The sequence below is a fragment of the Lissotriton helveticus genome, chromosome 1_1 (assembly GCF_964261635.1).
Source record: "Lissotriton helveticus chromosome 1_1, aLisHel1.1, whole genome shotgun sequence".
Lineage (NCBI taxonomy): Eukaryota > Metazoa > Chordata > Amphibia > Caudata > Salamandridae > Lissotriton > Lissotriton helveticus.
This window is the reverse complement of record NC_136057.1, coordinates 1136484795-1136506302: the sequence shown is the minus strand read 5'-3', so window position 1 is coordinate 1136506302 and position 21508 is coordinate 1136484795. Positions and strand designations below refer to the sequence as shown.

At 45.6% G+C, this 21508-nt stretch overlaps 1 protein-coding gene across 1 annotated transcript in view; it reads right to left on the bottom strand.

Moving 5' to 3' along the window:
- Positions 1–15962, bottom strand: part of MGAT4C (MGAT4 family member C) — a 1165419-nt gene extending 1149457 nt beyond the window's left edge. Inside the window, exon 1 of the mRNA XM_078656572.1 lies at positions 15771–15962. The gene's annotated coding sequence lies outside the window, so the exon portion shown is untranslated. The remainder of the gene's footprint in view (positions 1–15770) is intronic.
- Positions 15963–21508: the final 5546 nt, after the last annotated feature.

Below are 21508 nucleotides of genomic sequence, written 5' to 3'. Positions count from 1 at the left end.
CCACAGTGCTCCCCACACAATGCCTTTGTCACTAATTTTGCAGAGAGTATCAACAAAATAAAGGCTCATGCTAAGATGCCTTTTATCTTGATAATTCTAAGAACCCCTACCGCAGGGCACAGAGAGGATGAAGTCTTTTCTTCCTGCTCTTGTAGTTCCACTGCCATGTTGGTTCCATTATGGTAGTCTCCTTAAAGTGCTATAGGCCAACAATTAGTGGAATGGGCCAAGCTCAAGATGTGTGGGCATCCACAGCTTAAAAATGGAGAGCAATTGCAGGAACTCAAGGCGGAAACAGGGTCTAATGTGTGTGTCTTTCTTACCGAAACCTGACCAAAAGTTGCCATGGATTTCTCTAGCATTATCATACTTAACGGTTTGGCTGGGCTTTGAGAAGACGAGTTTAACTTTCATTGGACAGTTATCTTTCATAATTATTTTTCAATTGTGTTCTCTCTAGAGCAAATCATTTTATGGCTGGACATCGTGAAGTCACTACAAAATTAAATAGGCCTGAGATGAGGTTGTGGTGAGAACTCTTTGCTGACTGGAAAATACTTGGAGTGGTAGAGGGGATCTTCTGAATGCCGCTGCTGTATTTTCAGATGTTAGATTTTCTCAGTGCCTAATTTGAGTCGTTGGGTGCTGATGTGGGCCACTGGCAGTCATTTTTGGGGATTGGCATGTATTTCCTTTACAGCAGACATTTCCCAAGAGCAAGAAAGTAAAAACACACCAAGGGGCAACAAGGAGGAAGAGAAAGACTGAAAAACCTGTTTCCAAAGAAGAAAGTAGGAACCTGTGAATTAAAGAAGTGGTGAGTGTCTGGAAGTGGATTAAAGAGGCGTGAGGTGGATTCCAGACTGCCCAGCATTGGTATTCACTGTGAGGCATCCAATAGCACCTGCCTTGATCATCTGAGTAGAGCTTTGGACACCTGTAGGACTTGGCCCTTTTTGGCTAAAGTCTCTAAACTTTTTGCTTTCCCCCTAGACCTTTTTCTGACATAGTGTTGCCAACTTAGATGCTTTGGACGCTTTGCCACTGCTAAACAGTGTCAAAGTGTAAGTGTTCCCTGTATAATGTAACGGTAATTGGTTGTCCCTGATAGGTATGTTTGGCTTACTAAGTGAAGTTCCTAGTAAAGTGCACTATGTGTGCCAGGGCTGGTAATGCAACTGCTACCAGTGGGCCGGCAGCACTATTTGTGCCACCCACACAAGTAGCCTTAATAAGGAAACACAGGCCTGCCATTGCAGGGCCTGCGCGCAGTTTGTTAAACTGCTATGTTGTTCTGTCAAGTGCATTTACTTGCCAGACCTTACCCTTCCCTTTATGTGTACGTCAGACACCCCTATGGTAGGTCTAGAGTACCCCCTGGACAGGGAGCAGTGCATGTGAAAGGTAGGACATGTACTAACTATGGTGTGAGTCATGTCCTGACAGTGAAATAATCTCTATTTCGTTGTTCACTGTTGAAAGGCCATCTTGCCCATAGGATAGAATGATAAGGCTGTGTAATATGTTTTCCAGCCTATCGTCCCAAAGGCTTAAGATGGAAAGGTGAAGTTTAGTATGCCTGAACTAACATTGTAATAACACATCTTTTTATGAAGATGTTTTTTGCATTGTGTGTTCAGAAGCCACTCTTTTTGAAGTGGCTGAGTTTTGTGCTTTAACATTTCTGTGTGTCTCTGCCTGGCTGTGGATTGACTGTCTGGATTTGAAAGCGATAAGATCTGGGGGATGCCTTGACCCAGGGGAGGAGGTGAGCCAGCAACAGGCTGACCTGCATCTGGAGTGTAGGGGGAAGGAGAAGTCCTTAGAGGTGAAGAGGCCTGGGTTGCTGTATAAAACAATTGGCTCATCTCCTGCTGAGTGATTGAGAATCCAGACCCCCACTAATCAAAGGAAGAGAGGTGCCACTGGCAGGGAGGCAGCCAGAACTGGTTTGAACAGGGGCCAGTGCCCCCTGAAGCAGAAAGACTTCAAAGCCATTGAAGGGTATAACTATGAGAGCTGAAGCCCCTGAACTTTGGAGAATGGCTAGATCAAGTATAAACTAGATTTGAGCTAATTTGTGGTCGAGAGGACCTTTGCCAAGGGAGAAACAACTGAAGAAACTGAAGGATAGGACTGACCCTTGCTATGTGATAAGAGCCTGAGGTGAGCTGGCTCCCTGTTTGGAAACACAGGAATATAAAAGTTTCCAGGAGTGTCTCAGCTGTGCTGTGGGAGCATGCCTGTTGCAGTCTGAGACCCTCCTAAGAACTGCCGGTGATCGGGGGCACCTGGAATCCAAGCAAGGATCAGCGACGCTGTGTATGTGTGCTTTGTGCCACCTGAACCCCATTGTGAGTATTGTCCAGTGATTGTATGCACCGGAATCCAAGTGAGTCTCATCGGCGCTGTGAGCCTGTGCGTTGTGCACTATGAGACCTTCGTGAGGATGAGCCCTGTTATTGTGTGCTCCAGAATCCAAGTGAGTCTTATCGACACTGTGAGCCTGTGCATTGTGCACTGTGAGACCTTTGTGAGGATTTGCCTTCTCATTGTGTGCACCGGAATCCAGTTGAGTCTCTTCGCCACTGTGTGCGTTTTATGCTGGGCACCGGGAGACTTTCGTGAGGATTCACCTTGTTATCGTGTGCACCAGAGTAAAGGGAGTCTCAGCGACCCTGTGGGTGTGATCTTTGTGCAGCCTGAGACCTGAGTGTGGAGTGCCCAGTGATAGTGCACCCGGAGTGAGGGAAGACTCAGCGACTCTCGGGTACGTGTTCTTTGTGGCAGACTGAGATCTTCGTAAGTGAAGCGGCCCGGACCGGCAGTCCCGGAGGAGCTGTGCTGCTGGTCCCGAGCCACCGTTGCCATTTCACAAAGCTGCTTGGAGGCCCAGCCGCTAGACGAGGAGAGGAGAGTGGGTTTGCGCCCCCCAATTAACGTGTGTCGACTCCTGGGGTGGGGCGTGGGCTTGGGGGATATGCTTTTGGTCTCTATCTCTCGTGTTGGCAGCGCAAGCCTCTGCTTCGGCTCGTATCGTGGCCCGTATTGCCAAAGGGAGTGGCGGTACAGGAGCCGGAGTGCGAAGCTGCACTTTGGAATTACATAGTACTGTGTTGGGGCAACTGTGAGAGGATGACTGAAGGTCAGAAGAGGAGAGACTGCCTAAGGCCCGGTGATCGGGCCTGAGTGTACGATGTAGTATTCCTTTTCTGAGAGCGAAGTACCTGACTGACTTATTACACATTGCAACATTTCTGTATAACAAACTACTTGATTGTCGTATGACACATTGCCTTCTTCCTGCTTAACGAACTACCTGATTAGCGTATTGCGCATTGCATTATTCCTGCATAATAAATTACCTAATCAGTGTATACGCATAGCCTTATTATTGCAGAACGGCATATCTGGTGGTGAAATTACGAATTGCATTGCTTTACCTTGCAAAGTGCCTGATTGGTGCATTATACATTGCATTCTTTTCACTGCAGACTGTCTGATTGCTCCGTTACGCATTACAGTATTTTTACATTGCAAAAGTACCTGTTTCTAGCATTATGAACTGTATGACATATGATTAGGAGTACAGGAGAATGTTTAGACGCGCTCATTTACATTGCCAGAACTTACAAGGGCTGGCTGGCCTAATACCTGGCCAGCAGAAATATTACACAATCGCATATGTTGGTTTCATATTGTGTGGCCTTATAGTTTATCTTTTTACATAAAGTTTATACTTGTTTTATAAAACTTGTGTGGAGTCTATTTGTGGTGTCATCAATGGATTATTGTGAGCGTGGTTACGAATACTTTACACATTTGCCTTGAAGATAAACCTGGCTGCTCGTCCCAAGCTCCCGAGGGGATGATTGGGGCTATCTAAAAAGGTGACCTTTCTTTCCCTGACATTGGAACATGGGTCCCTACTTGGCCTAAGGTACCTACCTCAGTCAACCAGGGATCCTGGGTCTAACAGCACCAGAAGATGCTCCTTTAAAAATTAAGCATTGGATTCTTGTGTGTTTTGCCTCATTTGAGTTGAGCTCAGGTGGGAGCCACATTTGCCATTTTATGATCTTGCAAATTAGGGTCAAAATTGTATAGGATTGTATTCTTTATGCTTTGTCAGATCCCCTAGAAGTTCCTGTTTTTTCTGGTGGTGATGGGCATGATAATTTAAAAAAAAGACTTTACACCATCTACTCTAAAGAGGGTGGGTGGTGTAATGCCTTTCTCCTGATGGCCCCTATTCCAGTGGGCCATTGGGGGAAGTTATCCATTAATGGAACCAACAAGAGCTCTGTTGATGGAAAACTTGAGGTGCACCCATCTCTAAATAAGCAGGAAGACCGAAGGCTTGGAGGACAGTGTTCTTTGCACATTTGTACATGGTCTGCCAAACTCTAAATTGGGCCGTATCATGGAGACAGGCCACATCTCATGTTAACATACCATAAAGGCAGCTGTCTTCATTGAAATGGACATGTTGTTTACTCATTGCTACACAATGGTGCACTAACAACCCCTAGGGCACCCCCTTCTAGCATTTCCATAAGCTGCCATTTCCACCCTTTTTCCAGCAGTCTGACATTTTCGATTCTATATACGGTTCTTTTTTTTTAAAGCTCGAGCTCATTTAAAACATTGCCTTTGAATTGTACAGTATCCCTTGGTCCCACTTCCTTCAACAATTCTCCTTCCTTGCTCTGCTAGAACATAGGCAGGATGGCCTAAAAAGCTGGCAGGACCTCCCCTTGGGCTTGGTGCTAGTGGTATGTTGCTAATTCTCCAGGGGGCAAGAGGATCTGATATTGTGAAACGTCATACTCTAATCGGCCACTCCACCTGAGTGTCCAGCTCAGTATATTCCCTGAGGCATTCATTAGAGGGGCATAGAGATGAGGGTTTTTAATTGGTCCTAATAGGAACTGCAGAAATCTACCTGAAGTTTGTTGGGCTGAGGGATTTGTGGAGGTGCTGGCGCCCGGTTGGATGGGATCATTTGAACCTATTATTACTTACATTTGAAGGGGTCATCTTTGGTTCAGTTATATTCCCCTAAAACACTTATGAGTATGAAGTTCTCTTACAGTCGTTTATGGTGAAAAAGATGTTTCTTTTTATTAACAAGTAAGAAATATTTTTTCAATATTGATTGAATGCACGGAATGATGGTTGGAGCTGACATATTTCGGCCTGACATATATTATCAATTGCTTTTCCAAGTGCACTAGAGTTTAACGGCCCCAAATGCTTAACTGGGACCAGTAACCCCTGACACCAGTCCACGGTGACCCCTAAGGTGGTTTTCTCACACACCGTCAAAGTTTCTGAACACCCTCGGTGTGCACACTAGGAAGAAGGATGCAGAAGAAGATTGAATAACTTTTATGTCAAGCACCTCTGTGGTGTTGTGCTGTTAGCCTTGCTGCACCTTTAAAAATACTTTTGTAATATATGCGGTAAAGAAATGTCTCTGCTTTTTACTTTTTTCTAGATTTAGCAAGATTTGCTCAGTTTAAGCTCCATTCAGCTTTAAAATATTAAGTCAATTGCGTCTTGGTGATCTAAAGACATTAGACATGTGTGAAGTATTGTCTTGCTTGACTTGAAATCCACCAGTAAATTTGTGTTTTATTTATTCACTTGATAGTTTTGTGTAATGCTGAATGTCACTTTGAGGTTACTGAACAGATAAAAACGTACAAGGGAGAAGATTTGAAGCCGAATTAAGTACAGAATGGTGAAAAGATTAACCCCCAGCAGACATTCTTTACTCATTGGACTTGAGTCCACCCGCCATCCTAATCAGGCCCTAAGTTCTTTTGTCCCTTTCTCTGTGCTTAATTTGAAAAATGAATTGGTACACGGGCCCAAAGTTTTTCTTAGGAATCTGCCTCCAGCGCTGCTGAATGCCAGGGTTGTCGAATACCTAGAATTCCTTAACTTGATTCCAACTCATGCCTCTTCCCCACTACTAACACTTTGTCTTTAGCTTACTCTTGGAGTTTCTTCTTTAGCTCTGCTTTCATCCCATTTCACAGTTTCTATGTTTGCTTTCTCCCTTTTCTCTCACATGATTTGGGGTAATTTCTGATGATGTCAAATGAGCACCAATCCTGCCAGTGCTTAATTTGTGAAATAATAAGTTCCTCTGCCCAAAGGTTTTTTTCATATGCCCGTGGATGACACTGACGAATGTCAGGGTTGGAAAATCCCAAAGTTGCCTAGTGTTGATTGCACTTCATGCCTCTTTCTTCCACCACCACACACTCTATGTCACTTTATTTCACTCTTTCAGGTTCTTGTTTATCTCTACTTCCTATCTTTGACACTGATTTTCTATCCTTTTCACTTTACGCCTTTCCTCCGTTTGGTTTTTCTCTCTCTTGCTCTGAATCAAAGACTGCTGAGGAAAAGTAAGCGACAGTCACCAAAAATGAGTGCCGGTGGGCCCATCCTGCAACCACTTGCTCAAATTAAGATCTGCCATCCCTCAAAAATAAATGCTGTTCTCCATCGCCTGCAACACTTGATGCACATTAAAGCACTGCCTTCAGTGATCACAAACCATGCATCCAGTTTCTAAGCGTCAGAGACCAATCCTTCGCTGGGCAGGTCTGCAAGCTATGGATACAATTTCCACTGCACATCAGGGCTGTCCCCACGCAAAGCAACCCTTAACCAACGACAAGGCCGGTACAATACCACTTTTCAAGCACTAAGGGGCATATTATCAAGGGGGTTTATCTCCGCTTTTTTGGCTTGAAAAAAACGACAAGAAAGCGGAGATAAAATTATCTCCCTATTACCTAGCTACCAGTTAGCGACAGCTAGTAGGAGATAGCGACCATCTTGGGCCCCGCTTTGCATGTCAGTGATATTTATCACTAATGACATGCAAAGTGGGCGTGCCAAGATGTTAGCGACTGGAAACAGTCGCTAACATCGCTATCTCCTATTACCAACTTTTGGAGATATTCGCCCTAAGCGCGAATATCTCCAAAAGCTAACACCTGCCCCAGAGCAGTTCTTAGCCATGTTATCCAATGGTAGGTGGATAACATGGCTAAGAGCATTAGCTCGGTAATGCATGAATATTGCTGACTTTTCAGCGATATTCATGCATTTCGGCCGATTTTTATCGCTTAGGAGATAAACCTTGATAATATCAAGGCTCCTAAGCGATAAAAATCGCCGCAGCTCGGCGATAAAAATATCGCCGCTAAACCAACATAGCGATAATTATCGCTAGTTGTTGGTAATATGCCCCCTTATGCCTAAAAAATGTCTGCACTTTAAAGAAGGCCTGTTCTGCCTTTGGGGAGAGGAGGGGTGCCCTTGCTAGCAAAGCTACATTAGAATAGTGTTGTGTTACACCACTTTAGTCACTTTAAGTAATTTTTAGGTCCAGCTAGAAGGGCCTTTTATTTCACATCATAGCGAGGTGATTAAAGCACACTGGCGGTCATCACTGCCTGCAGCAGTTTGGTGACAGCGTCACCATTGTCTGCTTTCATCTATTACTATAGTCTGATGAAAAATCACTAGAACTAAAAGGGACGCCTCGGCAGAGAGTGCAGAGGTACTCTTCTCTTAGCATTAGTAGTTATCCAAACTGAAGTCGCCCACTTATAGGGTCTTTGACCAGTACTTCCACAAACGTATATCACCTAATTGTTCATTTAGTAAATATTAAAGAAAATATAGTTTACCAGATAGCAATATAGGTGAATAACGTTTAGTGCATTGTTAGCCAAAATTAAAATCACATTTCCTAGCACTATAATTAGTGGTGCACTAAGCATGCATAAGTTATTTTCGCGTGATTATGTGAAATTGCAAATTAATTTGCTAAATTATGCACAATTACATTGAATGCAAAAACGACATTTGAAGCTATATGTAGGCGCAAAATACATCAATAGATGTGAGGATGCATTTTGCTCTAAAAAAAAAATCACAAAAAAACCCAAGCAGCAGTTACTCGCATTCTGGTCATTTGTGTAGTTCCTAAACCCTCGCGCAAAACTGACATAGCTGAATAGCATAATTTTGGGAATTTTGTCTAATTACACAAAGTTACCAAAATTAAGCGCAAATACACCCGGGTAACCGATGTTTTTTCCGGGCCTAAATATAATATTCAATAATTTACTGAGGCTTCATTGAGCAAAGTGTCAATGACAATCACGTCACCACCTTATTTTAGCATAGTGGTGCCAGCACGTCTTGTCAACAAAAAATAAAGCCAGGTATTGTTCATAAACCTAGGTGTAACTTCTTGTATGCTTTTTTTTCAGAATATAGAATGGTAAAAGACATGAAAAATGTTAACATGTAACCCAGTTTTATAAAACTGTTAAAAAGGCTATTTATTCCTTTCACAGCACATATTTTTAAACTTAGGTTTCGCTTCTTTATCTGTTTAGAGCCATAAGATTGTAAAAGACTGAAAAAAACGTAAAACTACCGGTGGGGCTTGCAATAATCTTACACCGGCTGAGAGTTATACGACTGGTGATGTTTCACGATACGTCACTAATTATTGAATCTTATTCTGGGGGAGCAAATGTCCCATTGGCACTAATCTTTTTCACAAAAGTGCCACTCTTACAATATCCAAAGCTGAGCCCGAAGAGAGAGAATGTATGGGATTTGAAGGCCAACAAGTGATTTCAGCAATAAAGACAGACCCTTGCCGTCTGTGTATAAAAAGGTTGTAATCTAGGTTTAGTTTCACAAAATTCGAGTATATCGAAAAAAACAAACCTATGGGGGAACTAGGATTCAACGAAAGTTCGTTGTAATCACCTTACTAGGTTTACCTGGAGATGAATTCCTCAGGCACAAGCTAAGCTTGCCCCATTGTTCAACAGCAGCAGATCTGCAGGCACCAAAGCAGTGTTAACAATGAAACTTTGACGTTCACACTTTTGAGGCAAAAGTTTAGCGTATTTTACTCGTCTGAGCTATGTTGTATATATGATCACCACCAACCACCCAGAGTTTAACCCGTTCTGTGGTCATGACGAGCTCAGCTCGTCATGAGAAACAGTGCTCAGGTGCTTATGACGAGCTGAGCTCGTCATGGCCCGTGGAACGCTCACATGTGGGGATAATTCCCCTGCTGTGCTGAACGTTCCACGAAAATGGGAGCGGCCGTGACGAGCTCGGCTCGTCATGAGCACCTGAGCAATGTGCTCATGACGAGCTGAGAAAGAATTTGCCTGCCTAACCATTTGAGCCTGCCTCTGCTGGGTTGTGTATTCCTTGTCTGGGTTGGTGTGTGACAGGGCTGGGGAATTCCAGGAGACAGGCTGGGGCAGCCCAGTGGTGAATAGAGAGATATGCATCTAGATCGGAGGGAGGAGTCGCACCTGGGACCTGAATAGGGCTGGGCCTTTTAGTTGCACCTGGGACCTGAATAGGGCTGGGCCTTCCCTCTACAATGCTGGCTCCACTCCCTGTGGGTTGTCTGATGTCTCTGCCCTGCACTGTGAAAGGAGAGGAGGAATCATGTCAAAAGAGTGCTCCAGAGCTGTATGTTCCCTCCCTTGTGCTGAATCCACCTCATATGGGGTGGCTGATGTCTCTGCCCTCCACAGTGAAAGGAAGAAGAAAGTCATGTAAACAAAGTTCTCAGGTACTGGTTTGGACTTGGCAGAGGCCTCTCTACCTTCAGAGAACAAAGGATTTTCGGGTATAAATATTGGGACCCTGATCCCAAGAAATTAGATCACTTCTGGAACAAGAAACCTTTCTGCCAAGGAGAAGAACCAAGGAAGCTGAGGAGTTTGGACTGCCCCTCTGCCAGTGTGCTGTTTGCTGGGATGGCCTGCAGTGGTTGTTTCATTACCAAGGGAAAGGAGAAGGAACTTTGTAAGGACTTTCATCTACAGAATATTCTCCAAGGGCTTGAACTGTGCTTGCCTCCTGCTGAAGTCTCAGGGACAAAAGACTTCACCTCCAGCTCCCTCCTGAATTTCATAGCTGGGAATTTTGACTCCAGTCACTTGCGCGCCGCTGGGAGCTGGAAGCGCGGCGCATCGAGAAGAAGCGTGTCGCCGCCGCAGCTGAAATCCTCGCAACGCCAGAGAAGTGAGCCTTCGTCGCATCTCTCTGGAAGCGTGTGTTCATCGAAGCTGCCTGCTGTCGCATCACCGGAGAAGCGTGACGCCATCGTGAGAGTTGCCATCGCATCACCGGAGATGCGTGTCGCAGGGTTGCTCCAAAGTACACAGTCGTCGCAAGGCTGCCAGGGCGCCATCGCATCGGCATCGCATTATCATCGCATCGCCGCATCAAGGGTGCCAACTTCTCGCATCGAAACCGGATCATGGTATCGCATCAAGGCGTCACCTTGCGCACCGCAACGGGCCCGCAAGCCGAGAATCTACGCATCACCTCCGCACCGGTAAGGCTCATGACGAGTCCTCTACTCTGCGCAAGCATTGATGAAGGACGCAACCGTTCCCCTGGGTCACGGAACCGACTCATCTCCCCTATTGCGAGCCTTTTGTCCACTTTGCGTTACGCATCCAGATACTTTGTTGAGAACTTTGTCGCATTTACCAACAACTTGAACTAAGAGACTTTAATCATCTTTTAAGTAATCTTAAGTGTAGCATTGTGTATTTTTGTCGTTTGTGGTCTTGTGTTAAGTCTATATAAAGAATACTTATTTTTATAAAAACCTGTGTTGTGTCCATCTGTAGGGTTTTCATTGTATTACTGTGTATATTCACAAATGCTTAACACACTGCCTCTGAGATAAGCCTGTCTGCTCGTGCCAAGCTACCAAGGGGGTGAGCAGAGGTTATTAAGGAGTTTAATCCCCTTATCCTGACTTAGAAGTAAGGGTCCCTATTTGGACAAAGGTGATAACCATTGCCAACTAGAGACCCCAGATCTAACAGGGGGTAGTAAACTCCGGTTGAAGTTTGTTTTATTTATTTACATTACTCCAGTCGGCCGTGAGCTGGAGTTTACTACCCCCCACCCTGCCCTCCCCCCGCCCCGCCTCGAGACAATCCCTCCACGAGCCGCTACTGCAGGGTGCAGATGTATGTATTTTCCCTTGAATCACGCCCATTCCATTTAAAACTTCTCCCAGAGTAATACTGCATTTTATTAGGCATTTTAAAGTGAAGTCCTTTTCAAATAAGTTACACTGCTTAACTAGAGGCTGGTCGCTAAGAGGATTGTGAAACTTTTAGTTTACTCTGTCAAAGTTTTGTGAATTTCCAAATTCTAAAACATTTTAAAGCTTACCTTGCCTCTTCCATGTTATTCTCCACATTCCAATTTGAATTTCACCAAATGATAAGAATATTTTCACCATATTACAATCATGGGTTTGCAGAATTTTTGTCAGAAAGTTTAGCTTCTGCCACATAAAGTATTTCAAATCTCACAAGTTGTCTTAACGTCTATAGAGCTTAGTGATGGCGTTCACATACATTTAATTCCAGTCTCTGCGTCCCCTCAATCTGCAATGAAGGATTCCAGGGAATGTGATGTCCCTCCTTTTCAAGCCACGGATATGGAGACTAAAATTGTGCAATATACTGTACCAGTGCTGAGGAACAACTTACTCTATAACAAAATTTAATTTGCCAGCTATCATTTTCATACCGAAAGAAAACTGTGCCCCTTTCTTAATAAATGCTGCAATGTAGAGTATGCTTTAAAGTAAAAAGTTAAGTCTTGTTGCGTATTATTTTTGAATGCTAAAACTGCCCCTTCTCATCCAACATCACGCCAACAATAACAATAAAGGGGTCATTTATGATGTTGTGCGGAAACTTTTCGCCCAACACCGTCTCAGATTCGGTACTGACAGACTCCTGTTCAGTGGTTCCACCCGACCGATTACGATGTGACCGAATACTGCTCGGTTGAGTCCGATTGTTTCCTATGGAAGCCGGTGTTCCGCCTGACAACCGTCATTAACACAGGCTCTTATGGGGAAATGGGGTGTGTTTGTAAAACCCTGCACGGTGTCGTGGGCACCCCATTGTGCCAGCCACACAGTGCAGGGTTTTACAGGGGGTCCCTTGGGTACCCCCTTCAGCCCACAACCGGAGACCGCAGGATGAAGGGGGGCCTGCTAGGAGCCTCCAAAGTCACTTTCTGACATCCTTTCCGTGTCAGACCGGCCGACTCGGAAAGGCTGTTGGAAATCGGCATTATAATCTCAAGGTCGGAAACCTTGTCCATAGAGGTGTACAATGCAGTTCCGATCGACACAAATTCTCCGAAAGCCAGTCGAATCGATTCGGAATGACCGTGTGGTTTACATTCCGACCGCAAACATCGTTATCGGTTATGCGGATTGTAAACCGACCAAATTGGTCGGAAGGGTTCCGACACAGTCGAGGAGATTGGGAGGAGGATTTCCACGTGACATCGTAATCAGTCCCAAAATCTTTGTTACAGGGAAATAAAATCAAATTTTTTACTTTGTGGTGATCAGCTTTCAACCATCATGGATCTTCTATAGCACCTGTCCTTTGGCTTCATTGCAGTGATGTAGGCGAGTAGAGGGTGGGGTCAGTGATCTATTGTACATTATTATATTTGCACTTATGCACGGTGCTTTAAATGGGTAGGTACTGTCCGGTACTGAGTACCTGCACTGCTTTAATTTGAAATGGCAAGTAACTGCACTTCTCAGCACTGCTTCAGTACATTGAATAGAAGAATACCAGCACTTCTCAGCAGCAAAAGGGTACTGTGGATAGTGAATACCAGCAATTCTATATTTACATTCAAGGCACTGCTTATACAACACAGACGTGGTGCTGAAACTTTTTACGTAGATTGGCAGCACCCTGCTGAGCAGGTTTTACTTTGTCGGAAGGATGTGGTTTGTAGACAGGCCTATGTGGGAAATGCTCGGTGTGGTTTTCTGTCCTGTATCCTGACCAGGGGGATGCTCTTATGGTACCACATGTGGCTGCGCTTGAGGACGTCAGTGACGTGTCACTGGCCCCAGTCTTCCCCCATACATTTAATTAGAAGGGGCAGGTGACGGAATGGAGCCACAGGTGAGGTCCTCCTTCAGGTAAGGTGAACTGAAGGTGTGGATGGCCTAGACAGTGACAACCTGACTGCTGTCACCTTAAACCGGGATTTTTTACCCAGGGGCCAATTTTTTTTTAATGTGTCAGTGTTGTTGGATCTGGTGGAACGGACTCGTGGTACAAAATACATGTAGCATGAAGCTGTCGCTTTAAGGGGACTTGGTATTCATTAGCTCTGCCCAGTGCCTTCAAGCACAGATTTATCGCAGAACGTGCTCCTTTGCAGAATGCTGCTTCAAGGTGACAGATGTTGTTATACATGAAAAAGGCGGCGCATGAATACAGTTGTGGATGAATGCTGATTACGGCAGTCCTTGACTATCAAGCCGCACACATCACACAAAACTCCCATCTCTGGCGCGTGCACGCACACAAGCAATTAGTACACTGCACATCCGACCACCAAATGATCGGGAATAACTTCTGACGCCTCCGCTCTTCTGAACGGAATTCCACGTGCCTACTTGTGTAAAATATAGATTTACCAGCTAGTACCTGGCGCAGGCTGTATTGTTATCACAGGTCACACGATATCCATGAATTTCAACCAGGAAGAGGCAAGAGCGAGCACCACTGAAGACAAATAGTGTTAAGATTACCAATCTCAACGCTGTTGACCTCGAAAGATGAATATCTGAGTCGACCCTATACCCCGTTAGTTGCTCAGCTCACTGAGCTATCTCGCCTGCCTTGGAATATAAAAAACGCAGTCAGTTTGCAACTTAACTCTGTCCTGCTAAGCATCACTGCTACTTGCCAGTGGGAAATGTCAATTCATTTACATATTAAAGGTCGTTTGCATAGTAAAATAGTTCTTTTTCGTACAATTGGCTCCTCGTGCTAACCTCCGCATGCATAAAACTCTTCTGCAAAATAGAAGGTTGAGCGTGAATCCCAAAATCTAATGGAAATGACATTTTCAACTGGCGCTGATCAGTGCGTGTTGGCATTTCTGGGCTGGCACACGAGTGACTAATGCTTTCTGGGAAGCACGGACAGGTGTGTTCGACTCGGAGTGACTTTCCCAAGCTCATTAAAAGATAGCATCTCTAACGTGTCCAACGGAAAATGCAGATATGCCTTGATGGATGGAGGAAGAAAGCTCGCATGTTTAATTATTTTAACAGCCATGAAGGAATCAATAAGGAGTACAAAAACAGCTTGCGGTCAATACGCGAGCACCTAGAAAGAAGTTATTAAAACGCCATTACGTCTAGCGACGCATGACAGGAACCACGCAGGGACGTGAGGCGAGAAAGGGAGCCGCTGAGGAGCTAAGGCTGGACAAGACCTGCGCGGGGAGCGGGAAGTTGTGAAGGATGCTCAGCCATTCTGTCCCCCACAACATGCACTTAGGAGGCCTGCGCGGAACTCAGCCTCTCATGCTTCACAGGTCAATAAAACAAATATCACTAACTTGAGTTATGTGTCAGTGCCCCGGACAATTTATATTTGCAGTACAGCTAGTAAATAAGAACATGAGACATTCGTGCTGAGCTGACCAATCAGGTGGCTTCCAGAGTGAGTACCAAATGATTCTAAAGCTACTTTTTGGAACTCTGCTTCACTGGGCGATCAAAAGGTAAGACATAACTTGGAAGGTGCGGTGGCCAATTATTTCATAATAACGCCCTTTGGAACGCTCGTTAATGGCATATGGAGACGCGTATGCATTATACTGTTAACTCACTGATTCCACTGTCTTGTAAGTGTTCAGAAAGATTTTCAAACACAGATTCCACCAAGTCCCTTACATCCCGACATTCACTTAAACTGACCCTAGATAAAATGCAGAAAAAACTCACTGCGGTGCTGCGCAACTTAATAAGCGAAAATCCAGAGGAGTGCGAGGGGATGCTGGAACTGACAAGGAAGGTTTCACGCATCCAATCCTGTGCGCGGGAGTAATTGCCACCGCTCCTTCAATGAACTTGGCCCGTCCTGCAGCATCCCCATTGTACGCTGCCCCTGACGAGACTGGCAGGCTATTGGATTCCTCATACACTCGCCCCTGCGCTCCCTCAGTCAATTATATACCTTTATCGTATCTGATTTGTCAGTGTCAGTGTCAGACCTAATCTCCGAAATCCCCACCAGCTCGGGAGTTTTAAGGGCGCTTTTTTACAAAAATAGAAATACCGCTGCGGCTTATGTGAAACTAGGTGACGTGACAGGGAGAAAGAAGCAAGGGCGCGGGCGGTGCTGGTAAAAGTGCGGTGCAACGTGCTGGGAGGCGCGGAGCAGGCAACGTGTTGAAAACAGCGCTGTGGAAAGGGGGCACCTGGGAGAAGGTGCGGGGTGCTACATTAAATGATGCCCAAATCTGAAAGTGCGGTAACTGTTTCTACCAGCACACAATGATTTTTAAACATTGCAGCTCAGCCTTTCGATGGAGAACTTACATTTCATGAGGATAGGTTTCATATGGGGAACATTGTACTGTCAACATCACAGTTATGGTATATCACCCCACCATGTAACACACACTGTCCCCTGGGCGTGTAATACTTGTCAGGCTTAAAAGAAAGCTCTGAAGGGGTAACGCAGCATCTAAGAAATAAATACAGCTCGTATTCTTGATGGTCTGCTAAACTCAGACTCGCGGGGCACTATTTCCCTGTAAGTACAAGTTCACATGGCACCCCCAGACAATCACCGTCCATCCGCCAGGTACTGTACCTTTAAGCCCAGCCAAACGCAGCGCTGCCCGGCTGTGCCCAGGCTCTCCCGAGCATCCCCGTCTCGTCTCCAGCTGAATCCCGGCGAAGCTGCAGCAGCAGCGGCTCCAGCCGAAGACGTGGCGCGCCGAAGGCAGGAGCTGGACCGGCTCGGTGCAGCAGAGGGATCCCGCGGCCTCACACCGAAGCGAGATAATTGGCTTTCAATGAAGATATGTAAACATCCATCATCCTGGCACGGGCGCTGGAGCTGGGAGCCAGCTCAGCTGTTCTCCAGCATGTACTAGTCTGGGAGCTGATGTCACACGCCATCATCCCCGGCTGCTTCCCATTGGCTTCCCCGGCAGTACCTGCAATCAGATCTTAACCCTGCCGTGTAAGTGACAGCTGAGAGGCCTGATCTCTGGCAGGGGCGCAGGCGAGGAGGGGGCCGGGTAGCACTTGGTCCAGCGGGACATTTCAAGAAGTCATAAAACCTGTTTAATCGGTCTAATTTAATAAGATCCAAGAAGGATGAAAAGGGATCCCAGCCCACAGCTTTTATTTTAAATTGAATTGACTGCTGCCTAATCTCCCAGAGTTATCAGACTATGCTTTTCCGAAATATCTCAGCTCATGAAGGCACGAACAAAGTTAGTCCCATGGCAGGTAGTGGGGATGGGTCAGAACCATTCGCTTGCCACACCATTTTCATTGGGTTTGACTACCAGGTCTGCACTGCTGGGAGAAAATGGGAGCTGGCCAGATCCTGGTTCTGGTTGCAATTCTTGAGCTGGAACTGGGTTCGTGTTAGCTCCAGCGATCATCTAAACGGTGGCCCAATGCCATGGGCCAACACAGCGAGCAGTGTCCACAAGCATTTAGAGAGCTTCCCTGTGGGAGGTGTAGCATGCCATTATTTGAGTTTCGAATGTGATTTCTGCATAATGACTCACTTCAAGGGCAATATATGATTCACTTTATGTCCAACAGGTGTTCTCTCTAGGAGAAATTAGAGGAGCACAGGTGGAACCTTACAACTGGCTGCTACACCCAGCAGTCCATCAGAGGAAACAAAGATACACCCTTTGGAGTGTAACTGCTCAAAATTTTTTATAGTCGACCCCGTTAGCTATCACAACAGTTATTTGTTAAAAGCTGTCTTTTTTGCACTGTATTTAGATTTGAGTACTGAGAGATACCATTAAATAATTTTTTCTCTCATTACCCAATTTTAAATCACTTTTTGAAATTTGTTTTTTTTCACTGCATTTGTTACCATCACACTTATCAACTGCTCACGTCTGTAGGTCAATTAGGTACTCGTGACATTTTTTGGACATCATTTATAGGTCCTTATTTTCATATCCACAAGCCATCTCCCCTGGTTCTTTATAGGGGGGTAGCCCTTAGAGAGTCACTACAGTGACACTAGGAGGACACCCAGATGATGACAAAGTATGGCACCATTGGTGGCTGATAGGTATCCGTCCTTGTGAGTAGGTCTTCCAATTGCTCTAAGGACATGTATATGTTTCCCTTTGATAGTGAGGAGGATTTTGTTCTTTCAGATTATCTTTAGTTTATTTGTTCAGACCCGTGGATAGGTTTGTGTAGTACTTGCCACCACTTCAAACCAGAAAGTGTTGGCAGCCATCTTTTGACTCGATTGAACTAAGTCACAAGAAAAAAAGTTCAAAAAGGTTAAAAAACAAACAAGGAAAAGGGGCAGGGTAGAAACACCCTTACCACCAAGGCATGCCGAGGGGGTCCCATAGGCACCCCCAGGGCCCCAAAAAGAATTAAAAAAATATTTTGTCGGGAGCCGTGGTGGATCTCCAAATCTCCGAAAATAAAAAAAATGAAAGTGCAGGCTCCTGTGCTTCTTTTAATTAGACCCCCTGGGTGGACCAGGGCCCGGGGGAAATTGAATTAATAATGCACAGGCTGCTCAGGCCCCTACAGCCTCGGTGACCGGCACCTCCCAGGGCTAATGTTTTGTAATGCTGGGGGGGCACGCGTCCCCCTACAGCTCTGGGTAACGCCACCTCCCCGGGGCTACATAAATAATAGAATGCATGGGGGGGCTCTATCCACCCCATGCAGCCCGTGGACCGCCACCTCCCCGGGGTTAATGTTTTGTAATGCAGGGGCCACGTGGCCCCCGCTGCCCCGGGGACTGCCACGTCCCCGAGGCACAAATTAAGTAAAGAGGGGGTCCACTGCAGACCCCCGGCATCACCACCTCCCGGTGCTACAAAGTAGATGGGAGAAAAGCTACTTGGCCCCCCTCTAGGAGCCCTCCATGGACAGGGGACCGCCACTCCCTATGGTTGGCTCCAGCAATGTCCCGGGGTGCCCACTCCCAGAACATTGCAGTTTGCCTATGGCTTGGAGGGAGCACTGGTCTCACCAAGCAAAAACAAACTCTGCTTCGCTTCCATGAAGCAGAGCAGAATTGCTTTTGGGCAGAGGGAGCTGCAAACATGCAATGCTGGCTCCCGCAGGAGTCTGGGGCCAGCAGGTGCTTAGGAGGCCTTGAGGCTCTCCCGCGGTCCCTAAAGAAATGGTCATGCCCCCGGGGATGGGGTGCCTGGGGCAATATCGGCCCGGGTAGGGGGGTGAGCAGGCCCCCCTACCTTTTTTTTAATTTAAAAGAAGTTAAGGGCTGGACCTCGGGGATGCGGTCCCCGGGGCTGGAATTGGCCTCCGGAGGGGGACCTGGTGGCCCCTTTCCAAAATTAAATAAAAGATAACTACAGGGTAGGCCCCGGGGAATGGAGTCCCCAGGGCAAATACTGGCCCAGGGAAGGGGGGCCACGCAGCCCTTCTCCCTTACATAAAAAAAAAAACCAATAGCTGGGCCCTGGAGGATGGGGTCCTTGAGGTCGAAATCAGCCTGGGGATGGGAACCACACATCCCCCCTTCAAAATAAAGAAAGTAACAAAGGCTTAGACCCGGGGGGTGGGGTCCCCAGGGCAGAAATCGTCCTTGAGTGGGGGAGGCGCAAGGCCCCTCCTCTTTTATTATAATAAAAAAATGGGTCAGGCCCCGGGGGAAGTGGTCCCCGTGCCCAGAAATGTAAAAGGAAGGAGGGCCACACAGCCCCCTTCCTAAAATAAAAAAAATGGAAGCTGCATCTCACTGAGGCCCACCTCCTTTCTCCACTACTCTGCAAACACACCTCCTGGCACGCTCTTGGTTGGTGATGAAGTCCCCTTCATTGCCGATGGTCCTTAGGGGCCAACTAGCCCACCTGTTACCTCCAGTAAGCCCCACACTGTGGGATTGCTAAGAGGTGGTCGGAGGCCACACCCCTTTCCCCCCCACCCTGCAAACGTGCCTCTCGGTGCACTGCTGCTTGCATTTGCAGAGGTCAAGAGTCAGAGTGGCAACTGACTGGCTTGCTTGGCTTGTCAAGATCCAGAAAGTTTAGTTGGTGATAATTCTTTGAAGGGGTGGAGAGGCTGTGTTAACCTACCCCTAGAGAGGCTTGTTAGGAATGGCTGTTGCTGTTGATTTTCCTGTGTTAAAAAATAATGCAATGTGTCTGCTTGGTTGTGTAATGATTTGCCAGGTTGTCAGAATTTTTTTTAGAAATGAGAAGGATTCCTTCTTTGCATTTTGGTTATTGAAATGCTGTGAATATTTTATAAAAAATTGTATTGACACATTTTGCATTGTGGATTCTGTTTGAACAGTAGTTTTATCAGCTTTTCTAATTGTTCACTTGCACATTCTGTTATGTTTGTATAGGCATCTTTTGTCTAGAAAGTTGTTTGTTTTGAGCCAGTTTCATTGAAGCTTAGCTATTTGTTATTTTATTTTTTATAATTTAGCTTTCATCCTAGGGGATTATTTTCTTTTGTCACGTTTAGGTGTTTTAATTGGTATTAAGATAGCAGGAGCTTCACAAAGCAGTCCATAGGGGTTTTAAAGTTAATATATGTGTACAGATCTGGGTTGGAGGTAAGCTGGGTTTTTAGGTCCTCAAAATTCTGTTTGTTCCAAGGTTGTTATGTGGTTGCAGGAACGTGAGTTTATCTGTGGTGAGTTGTAGTATTGTGTGTTTGAAAGCTATTCAATCAATGTCATTTGTAAAGTGCATGGCTACCTTAACCGAGGCATCCTGGTGCTCAAAGCAGAGACTGAGGAATGGAGCATGGGTCATCATGTCTAGATTTGGTAGAAGAGACAGGATTTTTGCTATTTCCCAAACCATTGGTCGGATTCGGCTATTTGTAATTTAATAGGCAAGGTGTTCCAAAGCTTAGCCCTCAATCCTGTGAATGACCTGCCACTTCAGCACACTTTAGCAAACCTCAGAAAGTGCATGAGTCAGAGATGGTTAGATCTCAAAGATCTCTCCTGTTGGTAACGGACAAGTCTATATCTTAGATAAGGAGGGCCTTTACCTCCAAGAGACATAAACACCAATGTAAGGGCTTTGAACCTGATTCTTTTGGCTACCAGCCAAGCTGCTTGAGGTGGGGCAAGATTTGTTAGCGGAAAGGACTCAACAAATTCACCTAGCCACCACATTCAATATGATCCGCAGTCTATGGAGCAGGAAAGCAGGGAGACCCAAATAGAGACTGTTGGCATAATCCAAATGCTATATCATAAAAGCATGGGTTACCATTTTTCCGGACTCGTCTAGAATCAGGTGTAACAACTTCCTAACAGATCAAGTTTCAGGGAGAAGATTAAAGAGATCTATCTGATCTCAGTAGCGAAGGAGAGGTAGGAATCAAACAGGATCCCCAAATTTCTATCAAACGAGGATGGCACTGGAGGTAGATTCTGTTCACCAGGCCAGCATGAGGTTCCGTGATTTCGAACCAGACTCCATTTTGTTTGAGTTGTTCAAGACGTCATTTTTGTGTTGCCCTCACGTAGGCCGTGGAGGTAACCGAATGAACAAAGTTGCATGGGCATCATTGTTCATGTATGCATTAACATGCCCTTTTCTGACTTGTGAGTAAATTACAGAGAAACTGACCTCTTCACCTGAAACTGACCTCGCAAAACCAATTTCCCTTAAGTTTGATTCTTGTCTAAAATTGCCAATCAATGTTCAGGATATCGTTAACTTTTAGTTTCCTTGCACATATCTTATCCTAATCAGCATCTGAATTGTTTCTTTCCTTACGACTTTTCATTACATGGGTAATGCTTTCAATTATGGGTTTGTCCGGCTTGTGGAAATTGAATTTGGGACAGTCCTAATAATTAACTTTTGGGATGGGTTACTGTAAATTGGGTTTTTGTTAATGTGATACTCAGTTAGAAAATGTGTCCTATTGGTCAGAATTTTGCGCAGTGGGTGTACATTTATAATGAGAATATGGTGTATAAAAAGGGATGTCTTGCTCTATGAAAATTGAGCAGTTTCCTGAGTTGTACATCGTGTTGTATTGCTTGGTTTACTGTTACTAGCTGCAGCTGATAAATTTGATCTCTGATGCCACCTAGAAGTATTCCGTGTCTCTGTTTGCCAAGACAGGAGAACCCGAAGACTTTGGGCGTGTCCCTGGCGCCGCTGGGTTCTAAAACCCGGTTCTTCAAGCTAAGGTTAGCGGGGGGCCTTCTGGCTGAATAAGAGGACCTAAATTTTCCCCGTTTTAAGTTTCAAGAAGTTGGAATCCATCCAGTTGACAATGCCATTTAGGCATTCCTTTAATTTGAGGAAGGTTGCTTCTGAGTGTTCTCGCGTAATGAGAAAAGCAGTTGTGTGTTATCTGCGTAAGAAACTACCT